Source organism: Aptenodytes patagonicus, chromosome 2 (genome assembly GCF_965638725.1).
Source record: "Aptenodytes patagonicus chromosome 2, bAptPat1.pri.cur, whole genome shotgun sequence".
NCBI classification, from domain to species: domain Eukaryota; kingdom Metazoa; phylum Chordata; class Aves; order Sphenisciformes; family Spheniscidae; genus Aptenodytes; species Aptenodytes patagonicus.
In genome coordinates this window covers 74,749,632-74,776,125 of record NC_134950.1, presented here as the reverse complement: position 1 = coordinate 74,776,125, position 26,494 = coordinate 74,749,632, and the positions used below count along the sequence as shown (strand labels likewise).

General features: G+C 40.2%; 1 protein-coding gene across 2 annotated transcripts in view; it reads right to left on the bottom strand.

The window, feature by feature from the left end:
• GALNT1 (polypeptide N-acetylgalactosaminyltransferase 1) overlaps positions 1 to 25,181 on the bottom strand; it is a 91,144-nt gene extending 65,963 nt beyond the window's left edge. For both annotated transcript variants that reach the window (XM_076330238.1, XM_076330239.1), the window contains exon 1: positions 24,658 to 25,181. The gene's annotated coding sequence lies outside the window, so the exon portion shown is untranslated. The remainder of the gene's footprint in view (positions 1 to 24,657) is intronic.
• Positions 25,182 to 26,494: the final 1,313 nt, after the last annotated feature.

The window sequence follows — 26,494 nt, the reverse complement described above, 5'->3', positions numbered from 1 at the left end:
ATATGCAGGGTAGAGTGGAGAGGTGGAACAAGTCATTAAAGTTTTTTAGCCTTTCAGATGATATGATTTAAGTGGGAGGACTGCCTGTCCTCCCAAATCAGCAGTTATCTATTTTTGAGTTCTATATATGTCGCCCTCTATCCAATCATGAGCACTTAGCACAACAAACTATGAATTGTTCTCAATAAGGCCAGAAAACAGCCTCCTCAATGGCACACATTCACATGAGCATCTCCCCAGATGATCACTCTTTTGGACCAAGTTTTCCCATACATATTCTAGTTTACAGATGTAGGAGGTTTTTTTACATTCTTTCATCTCTCGCCCACAAGCTAAACATTAGCATTTATAATGACAGCTTTTGTAAAAAAAAAAAGTAACACAGACCTGATGCTTAAGAAGTAGTATTTTTTCACTTCTAAAAAAGGGACACCTGAAAAATGATGCCTGAGCCTTTCCAAGTGTTATCTGTTAAAATTTTAGCAATATTGAATGAATTCCTTCAAATATCTTCCTTTACCCACTTAATACAGCAATGTCTGAAGGAAATTCTAAGCAGCTGACAAGTAAACAAAATATCTTAACAGACAAGAACGCAGATGTTTTCATTTTTTAATGCAATTGTAACTTGCCTACACCTAAGTAATATTTGCCATATATTATGAGGTTATGTGTTGTATTTGCCATATTATATATGAGCCTACTAAATTACTCAAGTTCATTACTCTACCTGTATAAATTGTTAGCTTATGTATTGCCTGTCCAGGTGAAAAATTATGTACAAGGGAGAAAAAAAATAAGATGCTGACACTATGATAACATGACAGTATGGAGGAAATACTAGGAAAGCTAAGATTGGCAGTGATAGAAGAGATGTTTGTCAAATGCTTGTTCTGAAACAAATTATTACTGCAGTACTGAGGCAGGTGAAGTAAGTGTAATACTTGGCAGTTTCCCTTTTTTTTGCATATCAAAGTAGAAAGAGAAAATGTCTCAACTCCTAATTTTGTTCTCCATTTGAGGATAGATTACCAAAATACTGATAAAGCATACTGATAGAATAGGAATAGTAAGCAGTTTTATATCCACAGAAGTGGCTTGCAGTCCGAATTTTAGAAGAACCAGCTAAAGACCTCCCAGAAATAATACCAATTTTTACCAAATCTGAAAAAAATAGGGAAGTTTCAAAGGGCCAGAAAAATACGGATTCACAAGATGACCCAAGATATACCCAGCAGGACACCTAATAAATCATATGATTGTTATCTTTCTGAAAGTGTTAAATATTAAGAGATCGTGACATAATTCTGAAGAGACCCAACCGTCTTTATCGAAGCAAATTAGTCACAGCCTTCAAGAAGGTTAAACACACAGACTTCTATGATATATCTGACTAGGCTCTACACATTGCACTGTAACATGCAACACACACACACACAAAATCAGTGTTGCTTATGTTAAATTAGGGGGTTTTATATCACTTTTCTTAAGTAAAACTCAAGTGCCTTACAGAGGTGGAGAACATGATCCATTTTTACAGATGGGGAAACTAGTCCATTACCGGCTAAGTGGCTGGCAAATCTGGGAGCAAGTTTTCTTCTATCTGCTCAAGAGTTTTAACTGAAGTATCTGTCTATACATCTATCTGGTTAGATGAAGATCCGTATTATAGTGATTTTGCTAATTTATGTATTTGTTCAAAGGATCCTAAGATGACATACTCTTCATTCAGTGCTGTCCAGACACTGGACAGAAATAGCTCTTATAAAAAACACAAACTAAAAGCAAACAACAAGAGCAGGACACAGAGAATGGTCCATGTTGCCATTAGTAAGCAAGGCACATCTACCAAGGGCAGATGTTTGCTTTTCTGTAATGAACTTCCACACACTTAAAAGCTTATAATTTCCCTTCATCTTTTCTTTGGGTTACAAAAATGCCAATTCAATCATTCTTTCTGTACATACCATCTTTTCTAAATCGCCAGTCATTACCATTACCCTCCTGAGGCAAATTAACTGTGCCTAAATCTTTCTTGAAGTACAATGGCCAAAACTGACACAGTACTTTAACCTTACAATACAGAACAGAGCAGAAGGTTCAACTCTGCATGTCCTCCAGATTATACCACCATTTATTCATGCCAATACATACACACACATCTTTCTGAACAATGCTGCATTGTTAACTCTCATTTTATAATCCATGGCTTCTCCTAGATCAGGGTGGGGAATGGGGTGGCAGGAGCAACTTAAACAGTTGTTCTCCATCTTTTATTTTTATGTTATTTTGACCTAAATATTTAGGGCAAAACGCATTTCACTTATTCTTCTAAATCACATCCTATTCTTTCAGGCCACCTTTCCAACATTCAAGATTCTTCTGAATTGCCATCCCAGCTTCGTGTACCTGCATTTATTCCCAAACACCTCTTGTCTTCAGATTTCATAGCCATATGCTATTCCACTACCCAGTTCACGAACAAGAACAATAAGCTGAAACAACTACACAAAATCCCACACAATATGCTTTCCCTTGCTGAAAGTGAACTACTGAAAAATGTAACTCTGGCTACTGTTAATCTAATGATTTTACACACATCCTAAAATAGCTTTTTTTATCTAGGCCATGTTTCCTTAGCTTGCTCTGTAAGAGTATCACATGTGGCTTTCTCTAGTCCACCAGCTTCCTGTTGTAGAGGAAGTTAGATTGGCTTGATTATACATTTCTGATCTTCACAATAAGGCTTCCAAATTTGCTTCCTCCAACTGCATGTTCAAAAAGAGGACTGTCTTACCTGTAACTACATCTCTTCAGTATGTTTCTACTCTAGCTGGATTTTCCATTATATCCTGTCAAGAATAAAAATTAAGGCACAGTATGCACACAGAACTGGTGGGTGATTTTCTAGTGGTTCTGACTCAAACCAAAAGCCATTTTAGCCAGAAATGGGCAAAAGAAACCAAGGTGAAGAAGATGTACTGTGCCCTTTCATTTTCTTGATGTGAATCCTAAGTAACCCAGAAAAAAGTAATAACCTATACACATTGCTGATGTAGACAGGCAAGTGGGTAAGGAGACCTGGACACCAATAACAAGATATGTAGGTGAACAAAAACAAGAAAGCATCTGCTGCAATAGCAGTTATGAGTACTTAAATTAAGGCTATCAGTAGGCATTAGCTTTCAATGTTCCATACTACACTGCTACACAATTTAAACTGAAGACTACTTCTGCTTTAAACAGTGCATACAAATAGCCAACTTCAAATGAAATTGTTGGAGCTGGGATTTTGGAATCCAAGCAGCTTCTGTTAATAAGAAGCTGCTTGGGATTTTGGAATCCAAGCAGCTTCTGTTAAGAAGTTCTCACCAACTCCAAGTATTTCACAGGCTGAAAGTTAGATGAGGATGATACTAGGCAGAGATGTCCCTTGCCAATGATTTTTACTGTCCTGTTTTATACTCCATGACAAAACATTTAGCTGGTGGTTATCACATGCACCAGACCCTCTGCACAGTGGGTGCCTTAGCTTTTGTAACTGGCACCTAACAACGAAGAAAGGTTTTTTGGAAAATTGACTTTTCAGGGGAATCCAATACTCTGAACTTTTAGTTAAACCTAAACAAATTTTAGCCAGCCACTCTGATATGTTGACCAGATTCACAGCCACAATGTTTGTAGAGTGCAAAATATAGTTGTCTCGTATTCAAGTAAGTGTCTATACTGAACAGCCTCAGTATTTGCATTCCCAGTATTCAGAGAACTTCCTTCTGACACATTTAATGTCAGTAACAGCACAATCATGCAGAGCTACTTATGCACAACAAAATATCTATTCCTAATTGTCACTCTTTATCCCACTTACCACTTTCACCTCTTCCTAAATATAACATGGAATGACTGTACGATTTTTTAGTCATGCATTATCTTCCCAGTCTGTACAATCAATTTCTGTTTATTCAGTGACACACTTCCCCACACATACAAAATCATACAGCTGCCATACAGTATGTAGCCAACTCCATTTCGTCAGCTCATTTTTCTACCAGCTCAGTCCAGTGGTATGACCCTGCACATGGTCAGAAACATCAGAGCAAGGGAGTGAACAGGAAACCATGAAAAGGAGAGAAAAGTATTAGCCTGCCATGAAACTCCAGATAAAACAGATTTATAACACTGAGAAAACCACATCTTCTACCTGTTGGTCTTGAACTGATCAGCAACACATAAAAAAACCAGAGCATACAACAAAACCACCACGGTTTTATTCCACAGTTCTCCATGGCTTTATCTTATACAGAAAGACAGCAAGGGAAATAATCACTTGACTAAATCTTTCTTAATGGAGAAAATCCAAAGATTTTTTCCTGCACGCAATTTGTCAGAAAAAAAAAATAAGATTCATAGGCATCATTTATAATACAATCAGCAAAACCATAAACACAGGTATGTGTTTAACATGTGTAAAGTACACACTGCTATCACATTATCTCCCCAAAACTTATAAAAAATTATCAAGGTAACAGTTATTTCGATCCAGCTGACATCTAAGTGTATGCCCTTAACTTTTCTTGGCCTTCACCAATAGGTTGTTCACGAACAAAGCAAAGATTCCGGCAAGTACAGCCATGAAAACAACGCATCAGTGCATTCCTCTCACAGCCTGACGCCTTCTGTCTTCTGGGGACACTGACTCAAAGCAACACAAGCCAATGCTAGCAGTGTATGAAAGGGACCGAGAGTGATTGAACTCATAGGGTTTGGGTTTTTTTTAAGTAAATACTATTTTTAGAAGACAACTGTAAAATGCTCCCCTCCCCACCCCCAAATAAAGACTACAGCAAAGCTCATTTTCACTTTGCTTGAGAGTACTACACTGCTGGAAAGTACAATAAAAAAAAATACAAGACAATCTACTGCTGTCAACATTAAAGTGTCTACTATCATACTCAGCATCATTACTAAATCTCTTTGGACTGCAAGAAATATATTTTTCATAATTCAAGCAGTACCTACACAGAATTGCACAACTCAAAAAAGATAAAAGCGATCTTTCACAACCGCACAACTGTTCTCCAGAAAGACAAAAACCAAATCATTTGCAAATCAGGAGCAGCACTACAGGTCTGTAAAGACAATGGAAGTCTTTCTTAACTATCGTGAGTCAAAAACATCAGTAAAGCAATCAGCAAAAACAGTTTATCTTAATAGCATTAATGTACATTAGCCTTAAGTATGAGCATGGAGCATCAATGATCCAGGCATGCTTGCCTTCAGTGGGACTATCAACAAAGAGTTGTGTGTTGACTGCCGTGAGCTGGCAGACACTCTCTGCACCTTCTCTTCAGCCACCAGGAAACACTACCCTCATTGTTTCACAAGTATGCAAAGCAACCAGCACGGATTCGTATGGAGGATGTGAGCCACAGTGCAGAACGCATTAGACACCTCTCAGCTCCTTCAGCTGACCAAGCATTCACTATGAAGGAACCCAGAAGTCAAGAAAATAAGATTTAGTGTCAACTACGAGTTTTCTGTTTGTTGTGTTTGTTTATAAAGAGTGAGTAATTTAGCTTTTCAGTAATATTTCTATTGTAACGGGCTACTGAAAACTTAAAGACCGAGCTGTACTTCCCTCTCAAAATCTCCACCTTCCTATCCTATTCCGCAATAGTTTCAAACTCCAGTCTTGTCTTCTCTCCCCCTACTTGCAAGCTCTCAGGTGGGACCAGCAGCAGATGCACACCCCTGACATTACAGACAACACATTTCCTGTATAGAAAGCACTGACTTGGGACCTCACTGACAACTCTTCACCACAAGTCACATGGAGCTCAGGAGACACCAGATAATCATCGCTTACTGTAACAGCTCAAGTAGTCACCTTCCTCAAAAAATGTGAGTATGGCAACAGCCTTAAACCAAGCATCAGCAACTAGGCAGAATCATCAACTCCCTCCAGTTTGCCAACTGGCATTAACCCCAGCTACCTGTATAGACGTGTGCATGTGTACATGTGCACAGGTATGTACACAAAGTGGATTTCTTAATTTAGTTGTTACAAATATGGCTCGACTTCCACTTTCAGAGTACTGTTCTTTGCTAGAAAAAGTGTACATGACATTAACATTGGCAAACAAACACAGGATCCCTTCAAATGAGAGAGACGATACTTTGTTTAACCTTTTCTAGTCTTCCCTGACTCATCAGAAAAGAGTGAAAGTACCCAAACCTACTGAGAAAAAAAACCCTATTTGATTACGAATACAAAATAGTTAAATACATAACTACATTAAAATAAATCACAGCTGCCCTCAAACATTCAGTAAAATTGCATGCCCTATGATGATCAATGCTTTCTTCAACAGTGAGCAGAGAGCTTCAGGAAAGCTGTCTGCTATATTCTCAGGTATAATACTCAGTTGAATAATCTGTAACCTCTCATTTTCTGATCTGATGCAAAAAAAACCCCCAAAAAACAATAGGAAAGCTTCTGGGGGAAGATGTGGGAGAACAGTTTAGAAAAAATGAACCCGAGTTATTGTCATACCTGGTTTCTCCATTTCCACTGAAAATTTTTTATGCAACTACAGAGAGTGAGATAACCACAAATATTTCCCATTACCTTAGAGATGATCAGAGGGATGCAAAATTATGGACATTCAAATATGCTGCTTTATAGTGCTTAAAAGACCACAACCTCAGCCTTCCACAGGCCAAGAAATCAGTTTGCAAGTGGCAACAGGCAACTGTGGGATAATAAAATTATAGCAACTCTGTCCTACACATAAAGGGAACTACAGAATTGTTCTACTTCTATCCAAAGGCTTAGGTTTTCGGAGATCACACACACACAGTATTAATAGTGTGCACTATAGCATATTACTTAAAGTGAGAAAAGTGGGAGGGGGAGGTATCTAAGCAAGATCCTAAGGCTGGCCATTCACAACAGGCAGTACTTGAAATAAATCAACTGGTAAATTTGTAAAAGCAAGTGTCAAATTTACACAATGCTTCTCAACATTTACAAAGGATCTCAATGATATAATATTTTCTCGTGAAGATAATAAACAAAGTGCTAAGTGGTAGAAAGTCCCCAAAGTAAAACCACTGCTCCACACATCTAATTATGTCTGTTTAGACAACGAGAAATCATTTCTTCCAGCACTCTGGCATAAGAGACAGTCTACTGTCTATTCAGCTGTGTACCTTCATTGCGAAAGAAATAGAGTCCTTACTCTAAGCTAAATAATTCATGGCTGTATACAGAGCTAAGAAAGGCTGTTTATATGTTTACTAATTTAGGAACCAAAGGTAACCATAAAAAAACCTTACAAATCAAACAGGAAGTATTCTCTTGCAAGATATAATTAGCACTTCTTAATCAAAGACGAAAATGAGAAAATTGTATTCTTGTCCACAAGCTTTTATGAAGCCCTATATTATCACACATTACAACACTAGTCCCCCAGTAAGTAATGGAAATATTAAAGACAGCTGTTGAAGAGGTGAACAAGCATATCATAACTCCAAAGTCCAAAATAATGCACTGCTTATTAGGAGGACTTTAACTCAGGGAACAGTAAGTTTACAGCACATAAAAGTAAACCTTCAGAAAAAACTTAGCCTAGAGCACAGAAGTAATACATAGAACCTCCCCTAGGGAAAAAGTCTGGCCTGGGGACTCAGTTCTTTGAAAATATTAATGCTCTATTTAAAACAAAAATTTTGTGGCAAGGGAAATAAATGGAAGTGAAGAGGGAATGGTTTGCTGCCTTCTGCCAGATTTAAAGCATTTCAGTAAGACTGTCAGTGTCAACAGGAGAATACATACCCTAAAACAACAAACTGCTTGACTGAGCATAGGCCTTCATACACAAATACTAACCTTCCCACAGAAATTCTAGTTTCGGATATCTTCATCTGCCTTCAGGCAAAGCTCTGCTGCTTGCAACAGTATCTGACGTTTGGCTGAGCTGACAAATGACTATCATTTCTCATTTGCAATAGTAGGAAGATCACTTTAAACAAAAAAATTTCTTCCATTCTTCTAAGTAGAAACAGGCAGGCAAACATTTTCTGGCTTCAGGTGAGATAATGGTCCCTATTTCAGGAAATTTTGTTTACCCCAAAGGAACACAGGAAACATTACGTTACCAAGTTTCCAAAACAATGGATTCAGTTAGTAATACCAATCCTAACTTCTTTCTTGTCCCTTTCTGTAAAATCAGTAACAGGTAGTTGAAACAGAATACTAAGAGCTATTAACGCTGTCATAACAAGGATGAGGAAACTGTGACAATAAACCAATGAATTAGCTTTTCTAAAAAAAGCACTGCTGTTCTAATGCAGCCTTTGGCAATGCAGCAATCCAGCATACAGTTTCCCAAATCATGCTGCAAACCTTAAGGTTTCTTCCTAGAAATACCCTGTTTCACTTAGTTTACTAATTGCTGAGCCAGTCAGCTGTTTGCAATGCCCTTTTTACACATACAAACCTAGAAGATACTTCAGTACGCAGGAAGCAAGGTACGCAAGTTTACATATACATCATGCCTAAAATCAAGAACACTGAAAATCAGCACTGCAGCTCAAGGAATGCATAATAACGTCCCCTAGTCCCTAAGCGTTTGCTTCTATCCCCATGCTCCTTTCTGACAACATCACATGTGGGTACAGGTTAGAGCTAATTTAGCACATAAATGTACTGCAATCCAGAAAATTTTGCAATCTATTTCACAATACATGCCTAAGGAAGGGAAAGAATGGCCAGGAAAAGACTGTTTACTTCAGCAGCGGTGGCAGGCTGGCATGCTCATGAAGCTAACAATTCTCAAATTCTGAGACTTGCCGTTGTTGTTACACTAAATCTCAACAGGCCTGTTACACGGTAATTGTGTCTTCTATTTTCTCTAATTGTTTTTCAGGTATTCTGTATCTGTTTTCCATCTCAATTTTAACACCTCTTTAGCAGCTGCTGTGGACCAGGAACATTATAACACCATGAGGGAAGGATTATTAATCTGATACCTGGCGGGCTCCTTCAGGGTCTGAGAAACTTTCACTAGTGGAAATCTCCATCAGCTATTCAGATATAAATCCAACCGTTTAGCATTTTCAGTAACTGCAAAGACGTCAGTTGTATAAACTCTTGCTTCCCTAAAACACTCGGCTGGTTCCGGGTTGAGGAATAATTCTTGTTTGAATGTTCTAGAAAGGGATGAAACAGGAACCTTCCATATAGAAGCTCATCCTAGGGCACATCAAAAGTTAGGCAGCAATACGAAAACATTCAGAATGTTTAAGTTTCTAATCAACTGCTAAAAACAAAGTTACTAAAGGTAAAATAGTGTAACAAGTAGTCTAGGTACTTGCTACGTTGAAAGGAAGGTCAGGATATAGAGAGAACTATGACTTACAGAAGAATACATCTGAACATTTTAATTGATAGCAGGTATGCTATACCACAGAACACTTCAGCAAGCACCAAAATGAAAGAAGGCACCTTTTAAAAATACAGTTAAGTAACAAGCAATAAAAATATGAATGTATTACTTTTGTTCAATCAACACTGAATTATTCCTTTAGAAAGATGGGAAAAATCTTTCTATAGTGTAGTACTATAGAAAGTACAGAAAGTACAGAAGTACTATACTGTCTTAAACCACTTAACCCGAAATGTTAGGAAATGTACTATGTTTTTAAAAGACTCAAATCCAATTTATCATTAGTAACTAAACTAGAGAAGCAGTGCCAGCTGAAAAAGCATTTCTAAGACCTTCCTCTGCAACTGAAAACTTGGGGCTTGCAATTACCTCCCTGTGAGGCTCCCACCAAAACAGAAGACCGTCCATTTGTCAAAATACCTAAGCTGGATTTCCATAGTATCAGAAAGTAATTTGAAGCAAATGTTCGTGTGATATAAAATTAATAAAACCCAACTTATAAGTAGCAGCTCAAGTGCTTCATCAGCTTCAAAAGAATAGCAAATGCTGAGAACTGTTATTTGCTTTGCAAGCTGAAGGGTTCTACAGACCAAGTATGCTCAAACCACTGATTTGTCAGCATTACTCTTAGATTTGCACCAAAAAGTGTTCCACGCTTCCAGAAACTAAGTTCTAAATAAAAAGATGATGACTTAAATATGATCCTTTCAGCAAAAGCCTTATCAACCTTCCATACTCATGGAAAAATTATATACAGAATGGAAAATTCAATTTGATTTTCCAAACCATAACAACAATATTCTACTTACTCATCAAGAAAGAATATGGCAAAAAAGTTTGTAAAAGACTTAAAGTTCAGTGCTATCTTTAGCACATGTATGTGAAAGAAAACTACAAGAATTTAGAGAGCATGTAAATTTAACTTCTCATATAACTATCTTGTCTGTCTGGTTTGGACTACCATGTAATTTTTTGCTCAAGAGACATCACATCTTATCCAAATACATCAACTGTCTTGTCTACCTCCTCAACAATTATTCCAACATACCCCAGGGCTGTAACAGTGTGCCCTATGCTGTAAATGAAAGCAGACGGTATGCCTATTTTACATTTTACTGGGGTACATAAACCTCTCCCATTGCTTGCAAAGATCCCACTGATATTTTCCCGCTAATCATAGCTTAGCCTCTTTTGCCTGAATTATATCAACATCTTTAGCATTTAAAGCTTTTTGCTTCCCCCCCCCCCCATTTTTGTGTTTCCATTTCCAGAACGCACAAGCAAGCACGAAAAGGAAACTAAGTCCTATGTCAAGAGTAAATTCTTCTCTTGTCAGAGTTAAGAGGGGCGGGAAGGAAGAAGGTCAAAGTGATTTTTTTCCTACCTGAAATTGGCTAGACAGGCTAATCATGCTAGTCAAAACTTTCACCTGCCAATAGGTAGATTCTCCCCAGTCAACACTTCTACATTGTCTTAGTAGTTCTGGCTTTGTAAACTCTTTTACTAATTAGCTTGCTACACAACTGTAACTGTCACTATTTGACAAAAGAAATAGTGAGATACTATTTAGCCATTTAAATATTTTTGTTATCTTCTAGAGCAAGACATTTACATTTTATTCTTTCTTGCCAACTCTTCTGTTCCCTTCTCCTACAGGTTTTCTGTTGCCCAGTTCCTGTCTGCCTATACTTGGAGCCCCCCAACGCATGCCTTTAGGCAAACTGTTGACTAGGATATAGCTGTTTGTAGCTGCAGTAAATTAAGAAGTTGAAAAGGGGAATGTCATTGCTTCCTTCACATTGCTCAGTGCAGTCGTCCAGGGAAGGTTGGAGATCACAGCTTTAGTCTCATCAACAGGACCTTGTACCAGAGTTCTTATTTCAAAGTTGTTCAGATGCTACCAAAGCCTCTAATTCTGACCCACCCCCAACTACTTTTAATCTTTAAAAGATGTTTGGTAACATCACTTATGCCACCCAGTCCCAATTTTCTTCAGTCTCAAACATTTGCTCTTTGAGGTAACCTACTTCTTTTGAAACAGCCTTCAACAAAGCAATCTCTCATTATCAGATTTTGTTGGTTTTTTTTAAGCAGAGGTCTAGCCTTTGACTTTTTACTGCTTACATACTTACTGAAATAATTACAAGCTGAGGAGCCAACAGTACAGTATTTCAATATTGTGACCCATTGATTTACTTACAATGCTTTGAAAAGGATGTCAATGACCCATGAACGTTACCAGAATGAAGGGAAGTTTGAGTGTAACAGAATGTATTATTTTACATGTAATCTGCAAATTTGTTAATATGCTAAAAGAAAAGAAAAAAAAAAAGACAGAGCAATCCCCGTTAGGCAGATCAACATAAGCACATAATTCAGATATCACTAGCAACAAATGAAAAAATAAGTTACAATACACCTTAAGACAATCTATGCTTTTTCTTAGGATTTATTCATTTCAAGGCTTGAAGCAACCACCTCTTTTGATTATTATCTTTTTTTATGCCAAGAAAGTTGTTATAATGTTACCTATTACATGTAGAAAAAACAGATAATTCAGGTAAAAACTGGAGTGAAAGTATAGGTGACAACAATGTTAAAAATATGTCCACACTTACATTAACATTTCACTTCTTAGTAACAGTCAAGTCCTTAAAATCATCTCATTTAGTAGCATTCATTCAGGAAAGTGAGAGAATATTATTATAAATGGTTATACTATTATTTGTGGTATAAGAAGTCTTTCCTAATAGTTTCTGTGACATTACAGTGTAGAACATGCCCACCAAAGAAACTAGCTCATAACTAAACACTCAACAACTGAATTTGAAGAAAGCCTGAACAGATAGTTGCTTTATTAATTTTCTCATACCACCGTTCTGTGCATGTAGCTGTCACAGTTAAGAAATAAGCCTCAGTTTTCCCAATGCAGTAAGGTATCCAGTTCAATTTTAGTGTAGAAAATATTAGCACGAAGACAGTGAATTGAGCTTCTTTCATTCCTTTTCCTCATGGCATTCAGAAAGTTATTAAACTAGGTTATCACTCTCCCTAATTACATCAGCTTACGTACTTTACATGTATGAACAACATGTTAATCTTCTCCTCATCTTGTCTGAAGTCTGCTCTCCTGTTCTCCTCTTTGGTTTTTCAAGAGAAGAACAGGAGATGGTATACTTACAAAATAGCCACTTTATAAGCTAATTCTCTCTTCTATGAGCGGATTTCAAACTATTCCCATTTAAAAAAAATACATTCAGTATGAAAAGTTCATAAGCAAACTGTGGAAACTTCGTGTTGGAGAGAAGAAACATGACCAACTACTCATTAATGCAAGCAAAGTGGTTTAACTACTACCACTCTGTTCTTCTAAGAAAACTACCCTGTAGCAGCAGCTGGCTACTTTTTTTTTGTAATTTAAAAGGACCAGCTGCAGTAGAAGCAGCAGCACACTGAAAAATATCTGATGGAATGTCGATGCTCAGAAATAAATTACAGCCTTCACTAAAACAAGTTATCCTGCCTTGTGGAAAGCAGAACTTGTGGCCTGATCGCCCACAGATTTCAGTCAACAGCAATAACCTCAGCACCTTGCTGCTGCTGCCCCTGACGAGATCTGCTTTATTCCTCCACCCCCAAAACATCCATTCCCCACATGATACTATTATATCTTCCCTATGTCTCTTAATTACCAAATCAGCAAGAGGTATCACATGCTAGGGTTTGTTCCAAGGTTTAGGTATGCCATCTGGTCAGCCAAAAACATGGCTCACTGGTGAACTGGCAGGCTAGAAAAGAACAGGCAACTGTTGAGCTGTTGTCTTTCTTCTTCCGCAGCATCAATTTTCTCCAGACTTGTGCCAATTTAATATTCTGGGGACTTTTGTCCATCGAGTACGACTAAAAGCAGCCTACAAATTGGTGGAGAGAGGGCACGGGGGAAGAGCGATGGAGGGCTGAAGGTAAACAGAGCAGGAGATCAAACAGGCTCAAAAGGCAACTCTCCCCCCCCCTCCCCCACCAAAGCAATTTTTGTTGCCTAGCTGAGGCAAGCATTCACCTAAAACCACTATTAGCTTTTACAACAAGGACCACCACAGGGCATGATGTTACCATATTTGACATATGATGAGAAAACAGACAAACTGCGGGCAGAGAACAGAACCCCAGCCAACGCTGGTACGGCCAGCGAAATGCCCCTTCTGTCACTTGAAGACCGGACATTTGATCCGTACAGGTGCAGCCAAAGCAAGTGCCTTCAAGTTTTTCCAAGTGTCCTTCAAACTTCTTGTGCATTAAAGTTTTGTCTTTAACTTTCCTCTCTCCTGAAAGAACCATGTAAAAAAAAAAGTTTATTTATAACTCTATTAAGTGTTCTTTTTGAAGCTGAACAGAAAACAGTATTTCTTCCATAAACCTTCATTTACAGTAGATACAAAGATTTTCAGACATATACACAGTTTTAAGATAGAAGTCTCTTAAAATTTCCCTAGTCTATATACAGTTGATTTCATAAGCTTGGAGGTTTTTCAGTAATATTCCTCTATAAGCATTCAAGCTTTTATAAATAAATACTTTTTTTTCCTCCATCCAAAACAAATCCCTGTTGGAAAAGGAAGATCATTCTTCAACAACTGTTTGCATAAGACTGGCTAACCTTTCTCCTTCTTGTGTCTGAAAGTGACTGCTCAGCCCATGATGAGTTTCGTGATGCCAAAGCAGTAGCAGTTCCAGCCTCCACCAAAGAGCCAACTAATCCCCTTTCCTCCAAACCGCAAGACTCAGATTTGGAAGTCTTTAAACAGCGTTTGTCACTTGGGCCACTGTGTTCATTTCCTCTTCAATATGCCCGGCCATAAATAGATTTCAATTTACTTCAAAGATGCCAGTCATCACTTTTCTCTTAAAGAAGTATTGTCTCTGTCTCCTGACATACCCTAGTTTGCCTTTTATGTAACGGTTTAATACATTGTTAAAACACAAAGGAACTCATTAAGTTATTCAAAATACATTGAAATATCTCTAGTAAATTAAATTATGTGAAGAACTTGCATGGAAAGGAAAATACAAGACCTCACGCCTTTTCTGAATACTCTCCAAGCACCAGTACAGTAAAATGAACATTCTCAGTAAGCTGACTTTGAGGTAATTTTCTTTTTTTCTGAAATACTTGAGCTACAGTAAAAAAAGTGGTGATTTTCTGAAAAAGGTTGAGCTTCACTTTCAGACAGCCAGGTCTCTAAGACATGTCAAACTAGGTATCAAAACCCCAAATTTCTAGCAATATCTATTATTTTGACTTCTTTCGGATACACTTCTCCACTCCCATTCTTGAATCATTACCACATCCTTCTGAATAAAAATTAATGATAAACCCAACCGCTCATTACACACCAAAACAAATGGAAGAAATGAAGAAATCACAAATTATGGAAAACTGTTAAACTGGTACGCTATAACAGTAATTGATAAGAGCTGTTTTAAACTAACAATTAGCCAACATGTTACAAGTGACAGATACAGAAGCAAACACAGTCTCTTAGAATAACAAGAAATTGTTCTTGTTTCTGCTCCATAGAAATAGGCTGCACAGCTCATCCCTGCCGACAGAAGCGGCAGTGAATCATAATTTCATTAGCCTCCACAACAAAAGATGGTTTGATTTAAGAAAGTTGGCATCAAATATTTTTACAGACCTGGAGTTGAAAATTTAGCTATGAGGATCCCAAGGTCAAACATTTGATTTGGAAATCAGTGCCTTGCTTGCACGCTATTTAAGTCTGGGCTCTTCTGCATAGAAGTGACGATAAAGAAAGCCTGCTCATTTTAAAAACCATCCCACTGTGGATTCTTTGTTTAAAAACGCTAGTGATCCAAACTAGCGGATTAGTGAAAACTAGTGACCGCAACTCAGTGCTATTCAACTCTACTGCAAATAACATGAGGTATGCTATAAAAAAATAAAAGGCATTGTTTTCCTGGCAGAAGCCGAGATGTTTTATGAAGTTTTCAACAAAGAGGAGAATGTGGTTAAAAAGAGTCCTCAGATGTCTTTCAAATATACATACTGTGTTTGGGAAAGCACAATTTTGGGGAAAAAAAGGAATAGTCATGATAGTCTAAAACTGCATAAGAAAGCTTTGATATAATCCAAAGCAAGAAAATTACATATTATTGTACTTCTGTGAATCAGATCACAGCTGAGATTGAGACAATTGTTTTCTTGCACACAGCAGATTTCAAGCATTAACTGGTTGCAGCAGAGTGATTAGTTTTCCTGGACATGGAAAGACAAAATAAAAGATGTGATTTGACAACTCTGCAAAATCCAAAAGGAACTAAAAGAAAGAAACATGAGGAAGGAAGGAAAGAAAAGAAATAACTTCCAGAAACAAGGGGCTTGGTTTTCCAGTTTTTATAGGGTTTCTTTTTTAAAGATTTAACAAATTCAACATACAAGATAACTTGGTTTCTTTTGGGCACTGGTTACCTCACATTTTTTAAAATTAACTACTGCAGATATAGAGTTTTTATGATTTAGAACCGCAGTGCAAAATTAGATATATAGCCTGACAAGCATATTTTGATAGAGAAAAAAAGTTTTGTGCTGAGTCTGCATACACAAGGTGAACATTGCTTTAAAGTGTTTTAACCAGTTCTGGTTACTCACTAGACTCCTGGAATTGTTCGTGTTTTTTAAACACCCTTTTTCGTTTGATGAGATGAAACCATAGTAGAATAATGTGAATAATATTATTAAATAGTACTTGAATTTGTAATACCAAAAAAAAATAGCCTTCCACTTTTAACAACTGTACCATATGCCTTTTGAATATGTAATTTAACATTTTTTCAGATGCTTTTGTCAGACTAACTCCGATTCTGCTGTACCGCATTTAGGTATCTTTCTTCCAACTGCACTTTTACAAGAGTTGATGGATTGTTTAATATTTTCTGCAGGAGTCTGTTAGTGTTACTGGACGCTCACGGGACCAAATTTTGCCTCATTCTTTAACATTTTGTACAACAAAGTAGTATTTCAACTACAAACATACAAATTATTTTAGGCTTGATAAAATATTAATGCAGCTCCCAGCAATTCAATGAATCTATACACAGCCGAACATCAAATAGAGATTTTAGACCATGCAAAACCTATAACGAACACTATTTTTCCTAGAGCTCTACTACCAATACTTCTTAAGCTCTCAGCACATTAGAGTTATTTTGAAGGCTGGATTATCGACCATTTACTTCTGGAATTCTGCACAGCTGAAGCAGTCCTTAAGGCTGATGTTGATCTATACACTTTGAAAATACTTTAGTCCAATGTTCATAAAACCTGTGATGCCATACATTAAAACCAATTTGAAGCTGAAAAAAGCTCCATTTTTGATGAGTATGCCATCTAACATATCAGCAGGTGCCCCATTCTGTCCTGCTTTAGCAGGGAACTTGAGCTTTTACAAAGAATAAAGAATTCCTGTGCATCCTTCCTGTCACATTATTCTCCCTACTCACTTCAGTGCCCAAATAAACCACGGCAGAAGTTGAAGAAAAGGGACCACTGAGCAGCTCGGAGTTGTTTTCCCACAGCTATCTTAGACCACATTTCCAAAACATTACCAGTCTGTTCTTTAAAGAGGACAGATACTTAGATTAAAGCTAAGTCTCAAGCAAATGCAAGTTTAACTTACTGGACTTTCCTATCCTATCTGTAACCCTTTTTATACACGAACAGCATTGGAGCAAGGAGCAAGTCATGTTAAGAACCTAAAGGCCTTTCAAATTTGTGAGAAGGTATAAAGAGTGTGTAATTTTCTATCTACGTTAAGGCTCCTGAAGATGGTACTGCACTTTCCTACTCCCTGAAGTTACTGAACGACTTTGTATTTTTCATGCTGTTTGAGACTTTCAGTTCAGGAAAATAAACCACAAAATCAAATATTTAGAAATGTCAGCCTGAAAAAGGACTTCAATTTTAAAACCTCTCTTTGCAGGCAGAGGGCCTTAAGGGGTGAGTTTCATTTTTCTTGAAATATATATTTCAAGTAAATGTATTTAAACTGTAGTATCTCTGCTGCATTTTAGGAAGCTTAATATTTGTAGATGTGTACATATCCGCACTATCTCCAGAATTTGAAAACTGAAAACAAAATAGGTTTACTAAACTATTACTAATTTAAGTAGCTATATTTCTTAAACTTCTGATCAGCGAACCTTGAAGAAAAAAATTGTGAGAGTATATTGGAAAAGGGGTGAACAAAGTCACAAACTGCTTGCAGGGGTGGGGTTTTTTTGCCTATTCTAAGTATACCTGTTATTCCAAGTATCTCTTTGGAACAGGACTGCTCTGGTATGCTGTCTTCAACCATTTTTCAAAGATAAAGATAGCAGACACTCATTTCGTTCACATGATACTAGAGACAGTAGAGTTTAAAACCACAAAGTTGTCTTAAAAAAAAGTTCTGTGGGAATGCGTCCTTAACTTCTTTACGACAGTCACTAACTCACAAAGTGGATGCTCATAGTAGTATTCCAATCAGCAGAAATCAAAGTAATTTCTTACAGAAGTACTGTCTGGAGACAATAGTCAAAGCTGAGTTTTGCATCTAGAATTAGGATTCAGCTTCTCTGCTTGAAGTGTATCAATCCCAATTACCCTGAGTACACAATGAACTGAAAATTAAATAAATCCATTAGTTTAATTTTAACTTAAATGAGTCCTTAAAGATACTTAAAAAAATGCCCCATCAGTGAATGTTCTCTCATCGATGTATTTAATGCAGAATCATCACGAACAGGATATGCACATAAGAGCCCAGGTTGTTCTTAATGCTAAATTATTCATAATGGTAACCAAACTGATGAATGTCATAGAGAGTGAAAGCACAACTCTGACCAATCCTATTTTTTCACCTACAACTAATTTGCACTTGGACCATCTGACGATTCAGAAGCCTATTGTACTTGTGGGTTGGTTTGTTTTTTTTAAAAAAAGCATCACCTAGCAAAGTTAAGAACTGACCACATGAAATTACACCCCCTTGTCACCCACTTTTGGCTGGGGTGAGAGAACTTTACGCTTGGTCTTAGTCCTTGCTCATCCTGGCCTCTCTAAACTCATTTTAGAACACTGCTGTGGAGACATCTGATTAAGACCAGTACTAGATACCTCTTTCTCTTTATAGAGGTCCATGGTCATTTGATCTATTTTTCATTCTGCTTTTCAGTCAGCTTCTTCATTCAAATATGTTATGAGCACTTCCAAATCTCTCTCTACACACTGACAAGTGATTCCAACCCGCTACCAATATTCCCATCCCTTTCTTTGTTCCTCACAGAACCCTCCAAAAAAAAAAAAAACAACCAAAATTTGTTTCCCTCTCCCTGGAAGAATCCTGACATTATCACTTCCCTTTTAATTTTCAGTGTAATTCCGGTTATCACTCACAATTCACACTAAAGCATTGCTAGCATACAGAGTGCAGGCTTAAATGGCATGGAAAAAGATAAGATAATGATGACCCATGGCTACAGAAAAGTAAACAGATTCGGATTCAAGTTCTTCAGACTCTGTTGGCCTTTGTCATGCTGTGCCTGTAAAATGAGGCTAGTATTCCTGTCTCCTGTAGAACTACTTAATGTGAGATATTTAGGCACTGTGATATTATCATAATTCCTGTGGCTGACGGGAAGCACCAGCTGAAGCTCTGGAGTCTATTCTGATGCACTGTAAAAAAAGTCAAAGAACACGACATACCCTCCCGCTTGGCTCTAACAAGTTTTCACAGGCAACTTGGATGTTGAATATCATTCTGATTCAATTGTTCCGCATAACGGGGATGACAAATTTTGTCATATGACTTCACTTACACATCAGGAATTCTCTTACATGAAGAAATATTGGAACTCAACATGAAAATAGTACCGCACCCCATTACAAAGAAATACTATTTGTACAGAAAATGCTAATAGTTTATCTACAGTAAGAAATCCCACAAAAAAAATTCCTAGAGATTCTACCACTTGCACAGCTTAACCAATATTAGCACTAGTGAAAATAAAGTAGACTTTCCAAAAACATTTACAATATTACACTGGCTTGCAATTTACAGGACAAGTTTTAAAAAGCAAGACGAGCGTTATGGAACAAAAGAGCAGTTCACACATTTTGCCTCCAAAGGATGCTAATGCTCTTTCAGCTAGACAGCAGAACACTGAACTGGCTTATCTTTTGGATAAGTTTTCTAACATAGTAAAGTTTCTGAAAGTTGATACCAGCATGGCACAAGAAAAAAAAAAAAAGGTATGAAAACACTTCCCTTCTTAACTAGGAATGAATTTCACAGCAGCTGTACATCAGCTGGTCCCACAGTCTGAACTTCCACAGCAGCAAACTGCTGCTGCTTTATACTGTTCTATCACTGACAGTAACTTCTCACAGAACAAACACAAATATCTTAAGGACCATCACATTATGCGGAATAGCAGTCTACAACACAAACAGAGCTCGATAACCCTACCTGTATGTCTCTCTCAAATGCTGGAAAAGATCTGATAATAAAGGAAAAACACACAAGCTGAAACTATCAGTAAGAGTTGTGGTGGTCATTAAACACTGATTCCAGTGAAAAGGCACCATTACAACGCTCTGACTACTGAAGATAACTTTTTAATTCCACAGAAATAAAGCTGACCACTCCAATACCAAAACCAAACACTTTGGCAAAAAAAAAAAAAAGTCTTGAAGCCACCTCACAATTAAGTGGTAGGTAACCATGGTATGGAACTTGAAGGCAGAAGACAGAAGAAAAAAAAAAGTTGGTTTTTTTTTTTAATGATTGAAAATAAAGCCCTGGATCACAGAAGCAAGGGTGGTAAGTGATATTACGAGACAATCTAGGGAAACCACCTTGCCAAGGATGCCTTTTCTTAACTGACCAGGTCTCCAAGCACATTTGCTTTCAGTGACAACTGAGGTTATCAGCTAAACACACCTTTCTGTGTTGACTGCTCAGTTCCATTGGCCCTTCAAACAAAGACACGAGGAATCAAAGTCGTATTTCCTACGAGAAACTACAAACCACCACTCAGTAACCTGCATAGTCTAGGGCTTTAGAATTCAAGTTAGTTCTCTTTAGTGGATTATAACCAGATCTTTACCTAAACCTGATGGTAAGAACGCCTCAGTGAGTTGGGAGTTACTACAACAGTATATGCGCAAGATATTTATGCAGTGCTCCAAGTCACAAGCTCCTAATTTAGCCGAAAGTAAATGCCCCTTAAGAATCTTCATATTTCATAGTGTAAAACCATATTTAAGTAATCAAAAAGTGAATAATAGAGCAGTTAGCCAGCTCTTTAATACATTAGCTAAAAGTATATCAATTCCATTGATTTTTATGATGGGCTGATTTCACATAATGGATTAAGCTCGCTAGAAAGACTGTAAAAGGGAAAAAATGCTTTGCCAGAATTAGTGGAAGATGGTGTCAAAGTGCTTTTTTGACAAGCATACAGTTAAAACATTTTATTTGGGGATGTTAAATTTAGAATACTACTGTCAAGAATTAGATTTGGTGCTAAAAGTTGAGCAAAAACCATGATTACAACACTGCAGATATATTTTGCAGATTTCAGTTATATTTTGCTTTAAATATTTTGTTTTATTCCTAGCTAAGAAACAGGAAGCTTGGACTATGAATATGTAGTCAAACTTCAACACGGCAAAAGATTAACAGCGGGATGCTTCAAGGATTTGTACAGCGAGCAATGTTTAAAGGCATCAATTAATGATCTGGAAAAGAAAGTAGAAAAGTTAACAGTTATGTAGGTTAGTCAAGTACAGAAGACCAAAAATGTAACCAACTGGGAGCTAATCAACCATGACGTACAGGTAACACAGTGGCAGATAAAATTCAATGTTAATAAATGCAGAAGAAGCATCACTGAAAGTTAAAGACAGAATTATTAGTATGGTCAGCAACCTTCTAAATTAAGTAGACTGAGTATAAACAAGAGGATTACAAGCATCCCTGTGGAACTCCAGGAAGATGTCTGTTCAATACGAGAACACAGCTGTTGAAAATTAAAAGTATCAGGATTCAAAAGCAGCAGTGGCAAGCACTAGCAGGACTGTGGCATCTTCATATAAAACTAGTGCTTCATTCTTAATCGTTACCTGAAAAAGGCTGCTGTGGTATTAGATTAGGTGGAGAATTAGAAATTAACACTGTTAACACAAAGAATCACAAAGCAAGACATGAAAAAATACATAGTTATAAGTAGACTAAACAATGTAAACAGAAGGGAAATAATTTATACCTCAAAAACTAAGATGCTGCTCAGTGAAACTGGGAAGTATACAGTTCAGAGGTATGCTTTTTTGATACACTGCATAATTAATATTCAAAGTAATTTCTAGCATGTCTTTATAATAAAGAATCTGCCAATAATTAAAGAAGGACAGAAAACTGGACTGGGATGAGGAACATCACATTTAAGGATCCAAGCCTACTTCTATTAAGTATTGGTCTAAGACCCATACCGTAACAGAAGTATTCAACATTTGCCGCCTCCAACACTTCTTGTATCTGCCACAAGCTACTCATCTAGATGAACTCCAAATAAGCTCCACTGCCACAATTACAATGCTAAAATCACCATGTTGGCCCCTGGGGACACACACACACCAAAAACACCACCTTCCAAACAAACTTTAAAAATCAAGATCCTGAAGAGCAACACTGGAATGCAGAACATATGCTATAACTTGGCCTAAAGGACAGCACTGCAGACTTCTGGATTTTGGTTAATAATTTAAGACAAATTAAAGGACTCCAAAATTCTTGATAAAGTGATTGGTTTGTAAGTATGAAACAGCATCATTCTCAAAAGCACCACTCCAACTGCTAAAAGGTGTTTTAGCGCATCTTACAAAAAAAAAGTTCTATTTCAATTTGTAGGCCAGTCCTTTTCCTTGTAAGCACTGAAGGCTCCCAATACAGGTCCACTTGCATCTAGAGATGGTTCCTGCACTTCCACATAGAAGACACTTAAGAAACAGACTGGGGAGGACTGCAGAGCCAAAGACCGTTTTGGTCCTGTGAATCAAACTTTTGGGGCAGGTGGATAGTCTGAGACGTATCACGTGCACTAAAAAAAAACCAACAAAAAAAATCACTAAAAATATAAAATGCAAAATCTGTCAAGAATCTCTTGTCTCTTGAACTAAACATAATGTAAATTGCATTCAAATGATTTAAGTATTTGGAAGTACCCTATTTTTAGATGAGTGTCCCTGGAGCTACTTTTTGTTCTCATCCCAAAGACAAACATCACACTCTTTCTGTGATAGAAGAAAGAAAAATATTTAACAAGTTTACAGCTAATGTATAGTTTATCAACACATATGTAACAAAGGACAGCAGGGTGCTATTTCGTGAAAGCAGCAATTTGGCATTGAAATTCATTCTAAATTACCTCCGTTCTTTCTCTGTATAGCTTATTCCTGAACTCGTTTGAACAAATCCAGTTTGAGATGATGAGGGGGGAGGAATAAATCTTTGTATAAAAGTGAAACAGTACCACCTCACCACTAGGCTATGCAATGACTGTCACACGGTATTTTTAAAACATTTCCGTGACTTTCATTAGTGTCTTTGAATTGCCCTATTCCTACAGGAACAAGGTATATGAGGAATAAAGTATTCGCATTCACACAGCTTACAGTTCGGAAAAGCCAGGCAGCATCCAGTAACAGCCCAAGTGTTACCATTATCACCTTGATCTCAAGGGTGGCTTGTATGCCGTGTCCTTGCCAGGTACCATTTGTATCATTTTTCTGAAGATGAGCATGCTGCCACAATCTCCCTATTGACAATCATTTGAGGAATATTTATCTGATGTGCATTCATGTTTTACAGATAAGGTAAGCCGGATAAAATGCAGCAAACTCAAAGTGCTAGCAATACCACTTGAAAAAGGCCAACAACACAGGAGGACTCGGACAAAATTCCAGGTCACAGAAAACGATGAAGCTGGCACTAGAAAGTGAAATGCTTTCTCCGATATAAGCAATCCTTTGTATTTACAAGAAAAACGAGTTCTGTGGTGTTCCAAGCGTTCAGAGCAGCATGATCTTCCCTGCCTTTGCAAAGGAGCAAAGTTGAGAGTAGCAACATATAAAAATACATGGTTAGTTACAGAGTTTTGGTTTGCACAGCTGTTGGCTACGTTCATTTACAGTTCATATAGTGCCAACATCATTTACATAAACAGAAGAGGCTGGTTCACCCCCTGTTCATCGCCGTAAAAGTTATTTCTCTCAGCAGCTGCTGCACAAAAATCAGTTTCTATTTCAGTATCTCACCGTGTAAGTTTACAAAGTGGCAGGTTCTAGAGACTGCTAAAAACAAGCAGGACCAAGCAGAAACTTGGCCGTACTTAATAATAAAGGGGGTGGGGGGGAGGAACACGGACGGACAGACGACACACACTTCTGCTTTCCTGGAGTGGAAGGAGGTAGTAACCATCTGTTAACACGGGTAAAGTCACATGAAAACTAAGTTGCTTTAGGCAACTACTCGGAATGAGAGCCTTAGTTTCCCCGACCCTCTTCAGCTTTATGAATTAAAAGGAAATAAAATAAGGCTGATCCGGACGCCAGCAAATAAGAGAAAGTCTGAAATATTAGTCACGTGTTATGTAATAACCATTAACCGATCGAACCCGACGTGACAGCGGTGCAGAGGTAGAGCCGGGGATGCGGCCCTGGCACTCCCCCCTGCACACACACACGCACACGCTCCCGGGGGCGGCTGACACAGAGCAGCTCCCCGACCCCTGGAAGCAGCAACAGGACGTCCCCAGTCCCCCCCCGGCCGCCCCTCTCCCCGGCAAGAGCAACCTGGGGAGCCGCTGGAAGGCAGCGCGCAGGCTGTGTCCGCCCGTCCCCCCCGCCCCGCCCCGGTCCTCCCCGGCGGCTGCCCCCCGAGCAGGCACCGCGGCGGGGCCGCCCCGCTCCTCCGGCCGCCCGGCGGAGAGGAAGCGGCGATCGGCCGAGGCGGCGGCTCCCCCGCCGGCGGCCGGAGAGGGGGAGAAGCCCGGCGCCGCCTGAACTTGGCGCTTCCCCTTCCCCGAGCCCCAGCGCAGGGCGGGAGCGGAGGGGGAAGCGGAACCCGAGGCGCCCGGAGCCCGCACTCACCTCGGCCCTCTCGGTCGCTGCGGGGCGGCCGGCGGAGGGAGGGCGGCCGGCCGGCCGTTGAGGGGAGGCAGCGGGCGACGCCGGCCCCGCCGCTGCTGCGCCTGTCACCGGGCGCCCGGGGCGGAGAGTCCCGCAGGGTAAATCCTCCGGGCGGCGGCGGGGACGGGGACGAGCCGCGCACCGCCCGCTCGTCGCGGCGGCCGCTGCCTCGCACCAAGTTGAGGCGCGGCCGCCGTTGCCGTTGCGCAGCCGGGCTGCCGGCGGCGGCCGCTGCCGCTACAGCCACGGGGTACCGGCGCCTCCGCTCGCCGCCTCGCTCCGCGGCCGGGAAAGGAGCGCTGCGCCGCCACCGCCGACGCCTCGGCCCCCCTCTTCCTGCGGCTGCCGAGAGCCGCGCTCCGGGCGCAGCGGCGCGGTCACACGGAGCCCCGCGGAGGAGCCGCCGCCGCTGCCTCCCTCAGCGCCTCGGAGCCCGCAGCTGCAGCCCCCCGGCGGCGCCCGCTCCGCATGCCCCGTCCTCCGCGCACCACCGCTGCCGGCGGCGGCGCCCCCGCCCGCTCTCCCGCGCGCGCCGCTGCCGCCCGAGCCCTCCTCAGCGCCGCGTCTCCATCGCCGGCGCGGGGGCGGCGGCGGCGCGGGGGGCGGGCGCAGGGAAAGGGGCGGTGACCGCCCCGGCGCGCGGACACGTCCCCCGCGCGCCCGCGCCCCCTGGGCGGAGCCCGCGCGCCCCGCCCCACCCCGCCGCTACCCCGGATGTGTGGGGGGGCGCGCGTGCCCAAGGGCTCTGGGCGGGGGGGCCGGTAACCCCGGGGCGGGCGTCTGCGTTCCCGCCGCTGCCTCCCCCGGTACAGCAAAGCTGGCGGGCGCCGGTGTCCTCGGCCCCCCCGCCGGTCGCCGGGGGGGCCGTTCGTTTCGGCCGGTGCTAGTCAGACACGCGGGTGGAGGCGCGTGTCGTCCCGGGCGCAGCTGGCCTGCGGCCCCGCCAGCCCCCTGGCTGAGGGGTGGGGTGAGCGGCGCCTGTGCTGCCTGTAGGGTCCTCCGGGCTATTAGCGCGCGGCTGCCGGCAGGGAGTGCGGCTCTGTGCGGTGGTGGAGGGTTTGTAGTAAGTTAGCAGGTGCGGTGCTTTCCTGTGTCATCACTGCTGCGCTGGCACCTGCTGCACCCGCAGCTAACGTACGGCTTAAAAGTAGGTCTTGTCTACGAGGACGTGAAAGAACTGCGTGACCTACCAAGTCGCCCTTCCTATGCCTTTTGACGGGGGCCGCCAGCGACAGCGGTTCCCAGCTCCCAGCTGGGTCACGGATGGCTTTGGCGTAGCTTGTGTACCGCCAAGGTGGCACGCCAGCAGCGATTGTGGGACCCACGGATGAAAGAAATGCTGCATTGGGTTGTTACGCTGTAACAAGCCTCCTCTCAGCAGTGGCCCCCGAGCGAGGCAGTGGGCCGTGGGTACGGGGCCCACTGCAGCACCAAAACGTTAGACATGTGCCCTATAACGATGTTTGTGTACGAAGATTATTTAATACAGCTAGAAAATTACTTCAAAAACCCCCCAAGATAGATTTTGACACTTGAATTCTGGGAAGTGTTTTATCTTTCTCTACTCTTAAATTCAGCTTTTTAAAGTTCACAGATCAAAGTTTATGTGCCCTCTTTAAAAAGCCTAACTCGCAAAGTTTCAGTGAAGAAAACACTGGGTTTCCTTGACAGTGAATCTTAAGTCTCTGAAATGATGTATAACTTTAAAGAGGTATTTGTTTACAGAACCCAAAACCATGCTGTGCTCATTATAAACATATTTAACAAGTTCCTTGGCAGAAACCCTATATTCTAAATA